Consider the following 15,092-nt stretch of genomic DNA (forward strand, 5'->3'; position numbering starts at 1 on the left):
AAATTCAACTATGTGAATTCTAAATTTTATCCCTAGTTCTTCTGTGTGCATGCCTGAAGAAACTCTATGCATTAGGTCTAAGCTTTTGTGAACAGACAAAATTCATTGAGTGAGAACTATTGAAAATGTAGGCATAGGTAGAATTCTTCTTCCAATTAGGTAGGAAACCTTAGACCTTTCACTTTTGTGAAAAACCCATAATTGTAAAGGAAAGACATTTCTATTCTTATAATCTTAATTGTCAGATTCTTTTGGCTTTATTCTTTTTCTCATTAGGAGAGGATTTATTTTATTGGATTTTAGTCAGAATATAAATTTTATAAGTTCTTGTTTATAGTATATGGGGTAATATTTAAATTTAAAAATAAGGAAAATAAGATTAATATTTTAATGTTAAACTGGTAAAATCCACAAAAAATATGAAAATAATTAGTTGCTTATGATAATAAATCCAGAAGTTTAATTATCTGATTGAAGAGTTTAGAAGCACCTCACATTCCATATAATATGTGGGAAATGGCGATGCAAGCCGGGGGAAAATGATTATAATTCAGTATCAGAAAAATGAATAATCTGTACTGTACCTTTTCTGGAGGAAGACACTGTAAATGAATTCAGGTTGGAAGAGGAAGGTCAGCAAAGCTCATAGAGAAGGGAAGTCCCAAGAACCAGCTGTTGACAGTGTCTATTCAGCAGTATCCTCAAGAGGGGTAGAGATAGAAGGACAGAAATATGGGATGGGTATACACTTGAGAGAGGTGCTCTGTTGTAGGGCTGTGATCATTTCTGATGGCCTTGAGATTAGCCATCTTTTGTTATGTTTGTCAGTCAGGGTCCCAAAAGAAATGAGATAGCACACTCAAGTCTAGGTAATTCAAAGAGGCTATATAACCTAAGAGATTATTATAAAGATATAAGTAGGATGTCAGAGAATTACAAGAGATCGCACAAGTGCCCAGAGTTAGGGTGAAATTTTTATCAACCGTTGGCTTAAAGTGTGGAAAGGAGGAAGAGGTTAACAGAACCTGGAAGGAGAGAGTTATGTGGATCAGGTTGGTTTGAGAAATGAGGTGGCCTTCTGGTCAAGAGTCATAGCCAGATAGAGGAAACCTCAGAAGAGGGAATCAATATCCTCATCCCATTCTTCTTCCTCCCTTTGATTTTCTGTTAGGCTCCCTAACCTGAAGAATGAAGGTCTAAGATCTATTGCTCTAATCCACAGAGATCAACTTATATTAGAAGAGCAAAGAGAAAGATATTTAGTAGAATCACAGTATTGTGCACACACACAAAATTTTGCCAACTGTTTTTTCCCCAGTTTTGCTGATACCAGGAACAACACGTTATGCGTGAAGGACATTTATATTCTGGTCCGTGGAAGAAAATGTCTCCTTTGAATATCTGTAAGAAAGTGGTGTATTTTACTTAAGAGCTTGAGAAGCTGTGAGTCATCTGGATGAATCTTGTCAGTTCTGTAGATTTGATAAAGTTAAGGTTAGATTGAAGTAAATTTACTAAGGCTTTTGAGTTCTCACAGAAGACTAGTTATTGGGTCTTTTTTGGAGAAATTCAAATTTTAACATGGATCCCTTCCAAAATATAATCGGATCAACTTGGTAAAACTTGCTTTATATTTCTACTTAGAATATCTCACACTGAAACTAGTTCTGTTTTGGAATTTTTAGTATTCTTTGATCTAGATGGTTAATAAAGCAAGTGCAAAAAAGTGTAATAAATGATATATCTTTGAAATATAGTTTCCTGAATCCATAAAACATGAAATTACTTCATAGATTTTCCAATGTGCTTCTGAAAATTCAGAATATGAATTGACTTTTATTACTGTGCTCTAAATGAGAAATTGAATAAAGAGCGCATTTCTTCATAAAAATGATTTTATAACCTTGTAGTCTACTTTAATGACTTCACTGTGTATTGAAGAGTTGAGAAGACCCTCAGTGTCCTGTAGCTGAAGTATTCATTTCAAAGTATCACTCTCAATATTGAATTTGATTCAAATAAAAGATTTCCTTGGGAGCAAAATTGTTTTTAAACTCTTTAGTTTATTTGGTTGAGGGTGGATTTTCAAAAGAATTTGACACTGACTTTATATTGCAAAAATAAAATGAAAATTTCCAAAAGTTGAATCTTTGAGCTTCATAAATGTTGTGCATAATACAAGGAATCCATACATTCACTTGATGTTTACTGATTGCTCACCATGTGCACCGTACTGTACTGGGAGCTTAGAATGCAGGGATGGAAACCACCGTCTGTTCCCTCCTAGATCTTAGAGTCTGTCAAAGAGAAAGACAGATGGAGTGCCAGCCACAGCACCCTGTGAGGAGAGGTCTGAGGAATGTGAGCAGAAGGATCTCTCTTTCCTCTCCTTCTGGATTAACTCCAAGGACACAAATGCTAGATTTTTTTGTTCTAGTCCCACAATTTCCTGAGGCTCTTCTCATTTTTCCCCCCAGTCTCTTTTCTCTCTGTTGTTTAGGATGGGTAATTTCTGTTATTCCATCTTCAAGTTTATTGATTCCTTTCTCTGTCATCTCCTTTCTGCTGTTGAGCCTGTCCACTGAGTTTTGAAATTTTAGTTACCCTATTCAATTCTAAAACTAGAGGATTATCTTTGTGTATTACATTTCTTTGATGAAAAATTTTATTTCTTTACTGAAAGCCTCATTTTTTTTTCATTTGTTTCAAGTGTGTTTGTAATTGCTCACTGAAACATTTCTATGATGGCTACTTTAAAATCCTTGTGAACAAATTACAACATCTGTGCCATCTAAGTATTGGCATCTGTTGATTGCCTTTTCTTATTCAGTTGAGGTTTTTCTGGTTCTTGGTATGATAATTTTTTTTTTGTTGTACCCTGGATGTTTTGAATATTATGTTGTGAGATTATGGACTTTATTACATCTTGTATTTTAGAAGACCTCCTTCTGTTGTCATGCCAGCAAGGGAAGGGGTCATGACCTCATTACTTCCAGGTGAAGTGGAAGTATAGCTTTCCCACTTGGTTTACCTTGATACCCTGGGGGTGGGAGGGTAGGAATTAGACATTCCTCTTTACTGTTTTGTGGTTGTGGGAGTTCAGGTTCTGAGTAGGCCAACACTGATATCACCATAGCTGGGAGGAGGAGAAGGGCCCTATTACCTTTCTACAGTTGGTTTCCAGTGACACCATGAGGTGAGGCCTCAATACTGCTGACAAATCATGTCTTCACCACCAAATGGGAATGGAAGTCCAAGCTACCTATGTGACCTTCTAAGACACCATGAGGGAGAGACTTTGCTACTGCCCAACAGGAGTGAAAGCTCCAGCTTCCTACTCAGCTTTCTCTGATATCACGCCAATGACCATGTTTGACATGACCCTATAGACTGGTGAGGATGGAAGGCAGGTCTCCTTATTTAGTCTTACTGACAGGAGTATGGGTGGGGTTGCTATTTTTTCCATGCTCTTTGGCTGGAGTAGGGTTGCTGTTGTCTAAATTGTCTTGGTGTAGTGTTCCCTTTTCTGATCCTTTGGCTGAGGGCAGGTTTTTTTGGTGGAGGCAGAGGGTGGGGTAGTGGGGTGGCGGGGGGTTGGGTTAACTTTTTGTCTGCAACAGCAGTGTTTATGAGTTTCTAGCTTCTCCGGCTCTATGTCTGGGATATACAAGGCAAAAAAAAGCCAAACCAAGCCAAACCAAACCAAACCAAAAAACCCAAACCAAACTGAACAAAAACACTAGGGAACTCACCGTGGTGTTGTTCCTTGGATCCTAAGGTCTGAAGCCAATCTGCTTTCTTTTCTCCTTTTAGAATCTCCTTATTTCTTTACTTTTTAAAATTAACATATAATTTATTATTTGTTTCAGGAGTACAGGTCTGTGAATCATCAGTCTTATCCAATTCACAGCACTCATCATCCTTATTTCTGTTTCATATATAATGACCAGAGTTTTTAGCTGTACTATAGTGGGAGGAATAAAGAGAAGTGCCAGATGACTTTGTTTTACTTCCTGGATTTAGCCCTGCCTAAAGATGACGTTGAACTTTTCAGTTAAAAAGCTAGTAAATTCCTTTTTCATTTGTTAAACCAACTTGAATGGATTTGCAGACACTTGTCACAAGGTTCCTTGGAGTAAACACAATGTCCTGGAGTGAAGAGATGGCATATGACGAGAGCCTTCCTACCTTGGAATACAGGTCTATTTGGTGTCAGCCTTTAGGCTGAAATACACCTCACCTTCCTCTCACATGGAATTTTACAGTTTCTCTGTTAATATGGAAGGTTCTAAGAACATAAAGTCATTAGTTATGCTCTGGGATTTCTTCAACCGTAAGATCACCTTTATCCTATTAAATCGTTGGTCAAATAAGTAAGGGTGGTGGGAAATAAAAGGCATGAACTTAGCAGCTTGGAGTTAGAATCCATGCTTGCTTTTGTCAGTAGAGATACAGGCAGCTTATGACCAATCATTTGTTCTCTTTGTGCCTCAGTTTCAATTTTTGTGAAATGGAAGGGTGGGCTCTAGATGGTTTGTAAATTTGCACTAGCTTTCAAGATTCTGTGCCTATTAATGAGAGTGAAAGAAAGTTAGGCAGAGCATTTTACACTTGGTTTCTTTGTGATTTAGTATAAAATACCAGAAAATTAAGGTTGACATTATTTATCGTGACTTACCTTCACATGGAATGCAAGGAAAGGTTATTGCTGTGCTAATACAATGGAAGGTGACATTTTCCTACAGAGCAGCAGTATGAACACAGCAAAGAAAATGAGTAAACAGGAGGTATCTTGGCCACCTAAGGTCTCGATTGTGCATTGATGGCATATGAAGGTTAAGAGCTGTCAAATACATTGCGCTTTGAGTCAAAGTTTAAAAAATTATGCCAGAGACAGTGTTCATTTAAATAATTTAATGCAGAGAGGAAAATGATCAAGACAGAGTGCTAGATAGATATTTCCTATGCTATAATTATTCACAGCAATAATAGCCTCAAAAATAGAGTAGCAGATTTTCTTTACTTTTGTGTGCTTTTAAAAAAGGCTTTATTTTATTTATTTATTTATTCATTTTTGGAACAGTTTTAGATGCATAGCAAAATTGAGAGGAAGATACAAACATTACCCCCCCGTATACCTCTACCCCCACATATGCACAAGCTCCCCCACTATTGACATCCCCTATCAGGGTGATACATTTGTTACAAAGGACAATCCTATATTGATACATTATAATCAAATTTCATACTTTCACATTAGGATGCACTTTGGTGTTGTACATTCTGGATTTGGACAATTGTATATTGTATAATGACATGTATCCATACTATAAAACTGTATAATATATAATGACATGTATCCATACAAAAAGAATGTAAAATGTGTAATGACATGTATCCATTCTTATAGTATCACGCAGAGTGTAATAACTGCCCTGAAAATCATCTATGTTCCTCCTATTCATCCCTTCCTCACCCCTTGAAACCCCTGGCAACCAGCAACGTTTTGATTGTGATAGTTTTGCTTTTTCCAGAATTTCATATAGTTTGAATGATATAGAGTTGCTCTGATCATGACACCTATTTATGAATGACTTTGCCCCAGGAGAGGATGTTTCAAATGATGATATTCACTGTTCTTCAAAAGAGGCAGCAGTGGTGGCAATAATCAGAAAGCACCATAATTCAGTTTCCCATTTGGGGGTTCAAACTCACCTTGAAGGAGTTAATTCTTCAGCAATTTATATGAAACTTAGTGAAGTCTCATGATATTTATTTTTTTTTCTTTTTAAGATTTTATTTCTTTGTTAGAAAGAGAGAGGAAGGGAGAGCACAGAGGGAGAGGGAGAAACAGAGGGAGAAACAGGCTTCCTGCTAAGCGGGGAGCCTGAATGGGGCTCGATCCCAGGACCCTGGGATCGCAACCTGAGCTGAAGGCAGATGCCTAACAGACTGAGCCACCCAGGCATCCCTAGGTTGGCTTCTTTTGCTTAGTAATAAGCATTTAAGTTTCCTTCATGTCTTTTTTTTTTTTTTAAAGGTTTTATTTATTTATTTGACAGACAGAGATCACAAGTAGGCAGAGAGGCAGGCAGAGAGAGAGGAGGAAGCAGGCTCCCTGCAGAGCAGAGAGCCAGACGTGGGGCTCGATCCCAGGACCCTGGGATCATGACCTGAGCCGAAGGCAGAGGCTTTAACCCACTGAGCCACCCAGGCGCCCCTCCTTCATGTCTTTTCATGACTTGATGACTTCTTTCTTTTTAGCACAGAATACTATTTCATTATTTGGATGTACTGTAGTTTAACTATCAACTCACCTACTGAAGGATATTTTGAGTTCCTTCCAAGTTTTGGCAGTTATGAATAAAGGTACTGTAAATATCCATGTGCAGGTTTTGTGTGAATGTAAGTTTTCACCTCATTTAGATAAATACCATGGAATGTGATTGCTAGATCATATGGCAAGAGTGTGTTTAGTATTGTAAAAAACTGCCAAACTGTCTTCCAAAGTGCCTGTACCATTTTGCATTCCCACCAGCAATGAATGGGAGTTCCTGTTGCTATACACAGCCTTATCAGCATTTGGTGCTGTTAGTGTTCTGGATTTTGGCCACTCCAACAGGTGTGTAGTGGTGTTTTTGTTTTTTTATTTGTATTTCCCTTTTGACATTTGATGTCAGGATCTTTCCATATGATTATTTGTCATCCGTATATCTTCTTTGGTACCTACTAAGTTTCTTTTTAAATTGGGTTATTTTCTTATTGTTGGGTTTTTAAGAATTCTTTGCATATTTTGAATGGTAGTCCTTTATCAGATGTGTCATTTGCAAATGTTTTCTTTCAGTCTCTGGCCTGTCTTACTCTCTTGGTATGATAGTCCTTTGGTCCTTTGACTGTTCTTTTTGGTACTGATGTAAGTCTCAACTTGTTTATGTGGTCTTCTTATATGTATCGATTATGGACTCAGTGGTAGAAAGAGATGCTGGTGAAGAGATTTCAGGAGAACTTAGTCTTGTCCTTTCTGTGTTACTCCTTAGGGAAGAGCTGGTTAAGTGTGAGGAAGAGAGGGGTTTGCCTGCTCACGTGACATCCCCATGTGCTGGTGGGACCAGTGCATAATTCTGCAAGCTAGGGTTTGGTCTTAAGTCAGGGGGTGAATTTTAGCACAGAGAATGGGTTTTAAACCTGGTGATTCACAGACCTGTACCCCTGGGGATAAAAATATATGTTTATAAAAAATAAAAAATTAAAAAAAAGAGAGAATGGGTTTTATTATGTTTCTTCTTCTCTTATTTCAAAGACAGCCAGAGGGAAGTGATGAAATTCATGGAATTTAAGGTGAACAGTGTAGTCTCACTTTGAATTTGTGGTGAGTTACGATAGTTATTATTGCCGTTAAACCAGCCTGTCCTAATTTATAAATGAAGTTTTTTCCAAAGAAGGAACTTATTTTTGAGTCACAGAGAAATAAAGCAGGAGTTTTTCCTTACCAGAAGAAGCCAGGGAAGTTGTATCACACCCAGGCAGCTTCGGATTGTTTTCTCAGATGCTATTCCTTGTGGTTGCCAATATGGTTGGCAAGATGCTCATTTCAGTTACAGAAGTCTTTAAACTAAACACTCACCTGTTCCTTCCCTGCCTTGTTAACAGGCTGTCATTCAAAACTGTATGCTGCAGACTGTTTTTTTTTTTTAATTTGCAAAAAAATAAAGCTGCTCATTCAAAAGAGTTAACAACAATTTAATTATTTTACATTTTGGTTTTTAAAAATAAGATTGCTTTTATGAAAATTACTGGAGTGAACAGACATGCAAATGTGACAGCTAATGCAGTGACAATTTATGTTTTAAGTTATTTTCTTCCTTATAATTATGGATTTGAGTGACAAGATTGCTAGCATTGCAAATGCCAATATGGTTTAGAAGAAGAGGCACCACAAAATAAGTGCTCCAAAGTGTCCTAAAATGTATTTGGTGCTTTTCAGCTTTATTAAAATGAGTATAATATACTTTCTATTTTATTATTCATTCTCACAGATAAGTAGATAGTAGTGTGTGACTCGGAGCCGTTTTGCTGAGGAGAATTCCAGATGACTCACAACATCCACTTGTGACGGGACTCTTCACTCCTTGGACAAGTTGAGTCACTAATGCATGGCTGTTTCTTTTCGTTTACTTAGGCCATCTGCAGTGCCATGCATGGCTTCTGCCATCTCTGGCAAATGCCATTACAAGTGTTTGTTCTTGTTGCTGTTTGGCTTTTTTTTTTCCCTCCCACAAGAAACAAGCAGGAATGAAGCTGATGGAGCTAGTAGAGGTTTGGGATTAGTGATTTTTTTAAAAAAGAAAGTCATGGGTTAGTCTCACTGAAGTTAATAATGTCTGTTGTAGTAAATGTTTTGAGACCTCAATAGGGGTATTCAAGTTGTCTTTGATTTTAGCATTATTTGACTTTTTTTAGTTTAGAATGATAGTGAAGAAGGTCCCTGGATCATCACAGATGTCACAGAAAGTGACATTGGACAGGTCCGTAAAAAATTATGCAGTAGAGACCAAAGAAGTCCACTGACTGTACAAGAATTTAGGGTCCTTTCCCCTTAACCATATGAAATTAGGACCTTGCCTATTCATTGGTGAGTCATTTGTCTCAGGAGAAGAGGAGACTCACTTATCAATATCATCAGCCTTGGGGATGCTGCACTGTTTTCTTAGAAAGCAGAGATGAACCAGTCCAAAGCAATCAAGTTTTGGGGAGCAGGGGTGGGTGACCCCATCTGTTGAGCTGCCAACTCTTGTGACCCCATCTGTTGAGCGGCCAACTCTTGTTTCTGCTTGGGGTTGTTGGATCAAACCCCATGTTGTGCTCAGTGCTCAGCGGGGAGCCTTCTCTGGGTTCTCTCTCTCTCCCTCTCTTTGCCTCCTCTTGCCACCAATGCTCTCCCCCCCACTAAATAAATAAATAAATAATTTTTTTTAAAAATAATTTTTTTTTTTAAGGAGTTTTGGGAAGTGGGGAGCTGGAAAGGGGGATTGTGCCCTATGAACCTTAGTTGAAAGAAGGAATAAAAGCATGAGCATTTGAGTTGAATGAATTTTCTGGCTAAATTCTTTCATTATTTGCAGATATGATCTGTCATCTTACTGTTGGGTGCAAGTGCTGTGTAACATTTTCTGTTGATGGGATGACTCACTTAATAATGTACAAGAGACCTTGTCCATCATCTCTGACATGATTAGGAAAGCTAGATATGATCACCTGTCAATATTCTAGGAGTTTCTTGGAGGAGATTCAGGAAATGAAACTTCTTACATAGATTATGTATGTATAGGTTTATTTTATTTCTAAATTAGAATCTATTTTCTTTGAGTACTTCTATCCCAAACATGGCAAGTGACAACATTATCATTTGATTTTCTTTCTTTGGGGGAAGAGAATTAAATGTGTAACTTAAACACCAGAAACTTATCTAAAAAAGCTTTACAAATATATTCCTATCTATGTTGACAACTATGGAAAAGTGTTGTAAATTGCTACACTGTATTAATATGAAGAGACAAAGTGAGGTCAAAACATGCAAGGGTGACTCCATTGAAGAAAAAAGCTTGATTAAAATTCGACTGTACTAGGAATGGCCTGCTTGTTCCTTGAGAACTATTTGAACCATTTTTCCACTACCAGATTTGGAAATTGAAATTTTAGACAGCCAGGGCATGGAATAACACAACGTCTAACTCCCCCTGTTCCTTACCCCTGCTCCCAACTGAGGTCTCTTCCCTTCCATTCCTATGGATTGTCTTTCGATCCCTTCACGTATTATTTATACTTCTCTGGTAATGAAATAAAGAGAAAAGTAATGAAAGTGAAAATGTATATTGGTCTGTTTGAATACAAAGGGGTTTTAAACAACATAGATTGTAATGTATCCTTTTTTTCTTTTTTTTTTTTTTGTCTCAAGTAGTAATGAAGTTTTAATAGTGCACAGTTGGGCTCAAGTTATAAGATTATTCCCCCAGTTAATACAAAATCATCATGTTACATTCTGCTTCCATTTTTCTAAGGTGAAACAGTTAGGAGACACTGGATATATCAGAAATTCCAAAATCCAAATATTTTGCAGTTGTTATGAATCATTCGCTCATGTTGTGTTTTTTCTTCATCTATTATTATATTCTGTAGGATGAAGTTTTATTGACTTCATATTACTTGACCAAAATATCTGATCTGTATATTTATATTAACCCCCAAATAGTTTGAAGAGGTGGTAAATATATATGAATATATATATATATAATATCACAAATATATAAATATTTGTGATATTTTTAGTAAGTTTTAAGAAATCTCCTTTGTCTGTCCATCCCTAAGCATTCACTAACTCTGTGAGAACAGCACATAGTAATTTTAGACGTTGACATTCAGAGGTAACAGACAGGAAGTGTTAGTTCATTAAAAAAAAATAAAATGCATTTATAAACATTTATTTTCTCTCTCTCTCTCTCTCTTTTTAAGATTCATTCTTAGGGGTGCCTGGGTGGCTCAGTGGGTTAAGCCTCTGCCTTCGGCTCAGGTCATGGTCTCAGGGTCCTGGGATCGAGCCCCGCATCGGGCTCTCTGTTCAGCAGGGAGCCTGCTTCCTCCTCTCTCTCTGCCTCTCTGCCTACTTGTGATCTCTGTCTGTCAAATAAATAAATAAATCTTAAAAAAAAAAAAAAAGATTCATTCTTAAATGAGAGAGAGAGAAGAGGGAGGGGAATGTGGGAGAGGGAGAGAGAGGATCCCAAGCAGACTTTGTGCTGAGTGCCAAGCCATCATGACCTGGGGCTCAGTCTCACGACCCAGAGATCATGACCTGATCTGAAATCAAGAATTGGATGCTTAACTGACTAAGCCACCCAGGTGTCCTTGAACATCTGTTTTCTTAAGAAAAAGTCTAAAACAGGAATTTCAAATGCATATACTTAAGGACCCAAGAAGATAATGTGAATATATTAATTCTAAGATTTTACAGTAATGGCAATGCAATAAATATTTTACTTTTCTCTTAGTTCTGCTCTAAAAAAACCTAGCGGTACCAGCACGTGATAAATAACTGTTCATCCTGATCTTAGCAGAGGGCAGACAACAGTCAGGACCCAGCTGAGGTAGAAAGGGGCTACTCAGGTCTTTAACTGGTGCCACAAGGGAAGCTTAAAGTGGCTAGCTCTCCCAATTTTTCAAGAGGTGTCATAAATTTGGATTTGTGATATTTTGCATATATTTTACACAATGGCAGCATAAAAATAGAATAAATAATTTTGAGCATCTCATGACAGGGCTTAGGAAGATAAACAAAACATTGTCTTCACTCCAGACTTGAACCATGTCTGTCAGTTTGCAACCTCTGGTCTATGTGCTGGTTATTCTCAAAAGTATTTCTCTTGTCTTGGGTTGCAGTCTTATATAGAAATGTGCTGACTGGTTGCATATCCCATAAATTAACATGTTCATGGGCTCCCCTGCCCTCAGCCAAGCCTACTCCCCTCCCCAAACTGCCACCCCCCTCTCAGTGGTCTGTTCAATCAGTGACACTGCTGTGGCATATTTGGATACTGTCATCTTACTCACTCCTCCAATCAGTTGCTAGATCCTCTGAGGTCCTCCTAAATATTTTGTGATTCTATGGTTTGTCCAACCTCAATTTCTGCTGATCATCAGTCTCTGGAATTGCTATATAACCTCCTATTGGTCTCCTGGCTGCCTGAGTCATTTATTGAAAATGCAAGTATGACCTTGCCCTCTCTTGTTTAAATGTGCTCCAATGGCCGGTCTTCATCTGCAAGATGTAGACCCTGATCTTGGGCTGATAAAGCCCTGCTTCTGCTGCCTCTCCAGGTCTAGGGCTCACCATTCCCTATCTTGCATCTTGTTGATATGAAGGTCTTGTCTTTCTGCACATTTCATGCTCTTTAATGACTGGCTTTGCTTATGTTGTTCCCTCTTTCTGGAATTCTCTATTTCTCTTCTTCAAGTGACTCACTCTTATCTGTTCTTCAGGACTCTGCTAAGACCTCATGTCCTACAGGCTGCTTTCTCCCAGGCCTGTCTCACACCAGTTAGCACAGCACATTAAAATGAGCTGTTCATCCTCCAGGTGGGAACATCCTAAAAAGCAGAAAGCACACATTATTATCTTGGATTTCTCAGTTTCCCAGCATTGTTCCTGGCCAAAGGAAGACAAACAAATGATGTTTGTTGAACTGAGATGAACTGAGTGGTCCCAGGGTCTTTGGGGGGAGCAACAGTAAAGTGGATCAGCATATTCATCGGGGTGCTAGGGAAATACAACTGTTGAGACAGTGTGGGTCAAGTACTGGCCACACATGCATTCATATACTCACATGCTCTCACTCATAGAGGGGTAATGTATAAGGACCAGCCAGTTGGATGGTGGGTTGAGAAAATGTTATTAGCTTTGGTTTAAAAAAAAAAAAAATCCCTCCCTAGCTGATCTGTGCCTATCTGTATAAGAATTTAGGAAAGGTGAATATAGGACCTGAAAACTACCTGGTTAAGTATTTTCTTGAGTGCTGCTGCCATGTGACTTTCAGTGGCATCCAGAAGAAGCATTTTTAATTTTTAACCCTTTCCTTAGGGCAACTGGCCAGGGACCCCTCAGGGCATTACTATCGGACTCTCCAGGTTGCTGGTATCTGTTAATTCTCTAGTCCTCACTCATCATCTACTTTTTGGATAAAGCCCTGAGAATGCCCAGAAGATGCTCTTGGGAAATGCTCAGGTGTGGGGGTGGTAAGTAGGCTTCACCCCACATGCCAATCCCCACTGAATGGTAGTAACACTAGTGAAACACAGTGAACCCAAATCCCTGTCCACAAGGAGACATACAAACAAGCAGTTATGTTGTAGAACACAAGTGCCAAGACAAGACAGGGAAGAAGGAAGACTCACAGTCCAATCCAAATTCTAGAGCAGCTACTCAGTGTGGTTTCTGACAATAAGGAATTTGCTATAACATAAATCAGTGCACTGTTTCCTCTGTCTACGAAGTCTTGCCACAGAAAGTGTCAGTGGACTTCAGCAGTGTGTGTAGTGATGTAGCCATTTACGTTCAGGTACAAGCTCCATTACTCTGGGTGCGTGGATAATAAGCAGTTACTCACAGGAAATACAGTGGTAGTGTTCTAGAAAACCCTTTAAGATAAACAAGGGGGGGGGATTGAGATTTTGTTAGAAATACAGCCTTTGTCAGCAGAGAGACCCAGGTTTGTAGCCTCCAAGTCTCGTAAGTGGGGTCTTAGTGTTTACTTTATAAATTTGTGTGAGGATTATGTGAGAAAATGTTTGTAGACCTCTAAGCCCAGTATTGGCCAAGAGCGCTCATCTAAGGTGTGTGTGTTTTATTCCCCCGCTGTGGAGTCAAGATATGATTATGCCTGCCTCTCCCTTAAGTTTGAAGTTAGCTTCATGTGTATCACATGCCAACACCGAGTCCAAATACTGCCAATCGAAATAGACCCCAAAGGGTACAACTTGCCAGATGTGGGTGCACACTCATTTCTCTTAGACCCTCAGCCTGAATCTGTTTTCTATGGCTGGTATATAATGGTTTCAAACTCAGAATTCAGACATGTCTGTTCCCTAAAAAGAGTTTCTCTAATTAATATTCATTCTTAGAGTCACGACCATGGGAAAATTAGCTTAAGCCCAATAAAATATTTTATTTTCTTAGCAGAACTTTAGTCCTATTTGCATGTACAATAATTTCCTTCAACAAAATAGTCTGCCTTATTTCTAAAGTAATCTGTAATCCATAACTTAATAAAGTAAATGTAAGATGCAAAATAGTTCTACCTACATGTAATACGTACGTTTGAAGTGAAATAACCAAAGCTGGCTCAAAAGTAGTTAGTTATTGTTAATTGTCTTTTGTATATATTAACTGAAGAAAACGTTGTAGTGTTTGTTTCTATAGAACAGGGGAGGGGAGAGGAGTGCAATAAAGAAAAAGGCAATAACATTTATTGGATGTCTACTATTTTTCAGAAAAATTCATATATGCCATCTTGTTTTATCTTTACAACCACTCTAGAAGGCTGGTGGAGTCTTCTTGCTTTAAAAATGAGGAAATCCAGAGTCAATTAATTTACATAACACGGTTGTTAACTAGCCAGATACAAGAAGGCAGAGCCATTGTTTATTGGCTAGGTAAAGAAACAGAGGAGTTTTTTAGAATGCTATGCTGAATTCATTGAAGCGCTATCGAGTGCCTCTTGCAAGGGAGGCACCAAACCAGATACTGGGAGAATTAAATAGATGTGTGGAACTGGCCTCAGGGGTTTGGTGAAAGAGCCATTATAGACCTCCTATGCTTGTCGATGCTTCAGGAACTAATTGCTTAGTTCATCCATTAATGTTCATTTCTGTTTGTTGATGTAATCATAACCTAGAGCAATTATTTTGGCCTTGATTGCAGATATCATTATTGGTGAAACTGAAATAATCTTAAGCCTTCAAATTTCATTGCTATAAATATCTTCTTTAGCACTGTGACCATGTCCATGTTATAGCACAGATCAGATGTCCAGTGGACTGGTGTACTTGAGGTTGGGTCATGTTTATGGATAGATGTATCCATAGTGCTTGGATGCCTTGTTCATGGCGTGGCATCTGATAGGTGTTCAATAAATATTGTTGAAGGATTCAAGGTATTGCTGGAGCAAAACGTTTAAAAAAATAAGTAAATAATTAGTCTTAATGATAGAAGTCTAAATTAAATTCCAGTTTAAAAATTTGTTAATTGCTTTTCTCTGCTTAGTTATTAGCCAACACATATATATATTATCCACAATCTAATAATTGTTGTGCAGAGAAGTTTTTAACCATTGAAAATACTATTTTTTCCCTGACTCTACATTTTAATGAATTTTTGTGAGCATATTGCATTGATTATTAGAATATTTTTTTCTGACTTTGGTTTTTACATTATCATAATTTTTGCCTTTGTTTCTAATATGCAGCCCAGGGTTATTGCCAGAGTTAAAAAGAAAGCTCCTTTGAAACTTTGAGTATTACTAATACTCAACCTTTATATATAT

The sequence above is a fragment of the Mustela erminea genome, chromosome 4, assembly GCF_009829155.1.
Source record: "Mustela erminea isolate mMusErm1 chromosome 4, mMusErm1.Pri, whole genome shotgun sequence".
Lineage (NCBI taxonomy): Eukaryota > Metazoa > Chordata > Mammalia > Carnivora > Mustelidae > Mustela > Mustela erminea.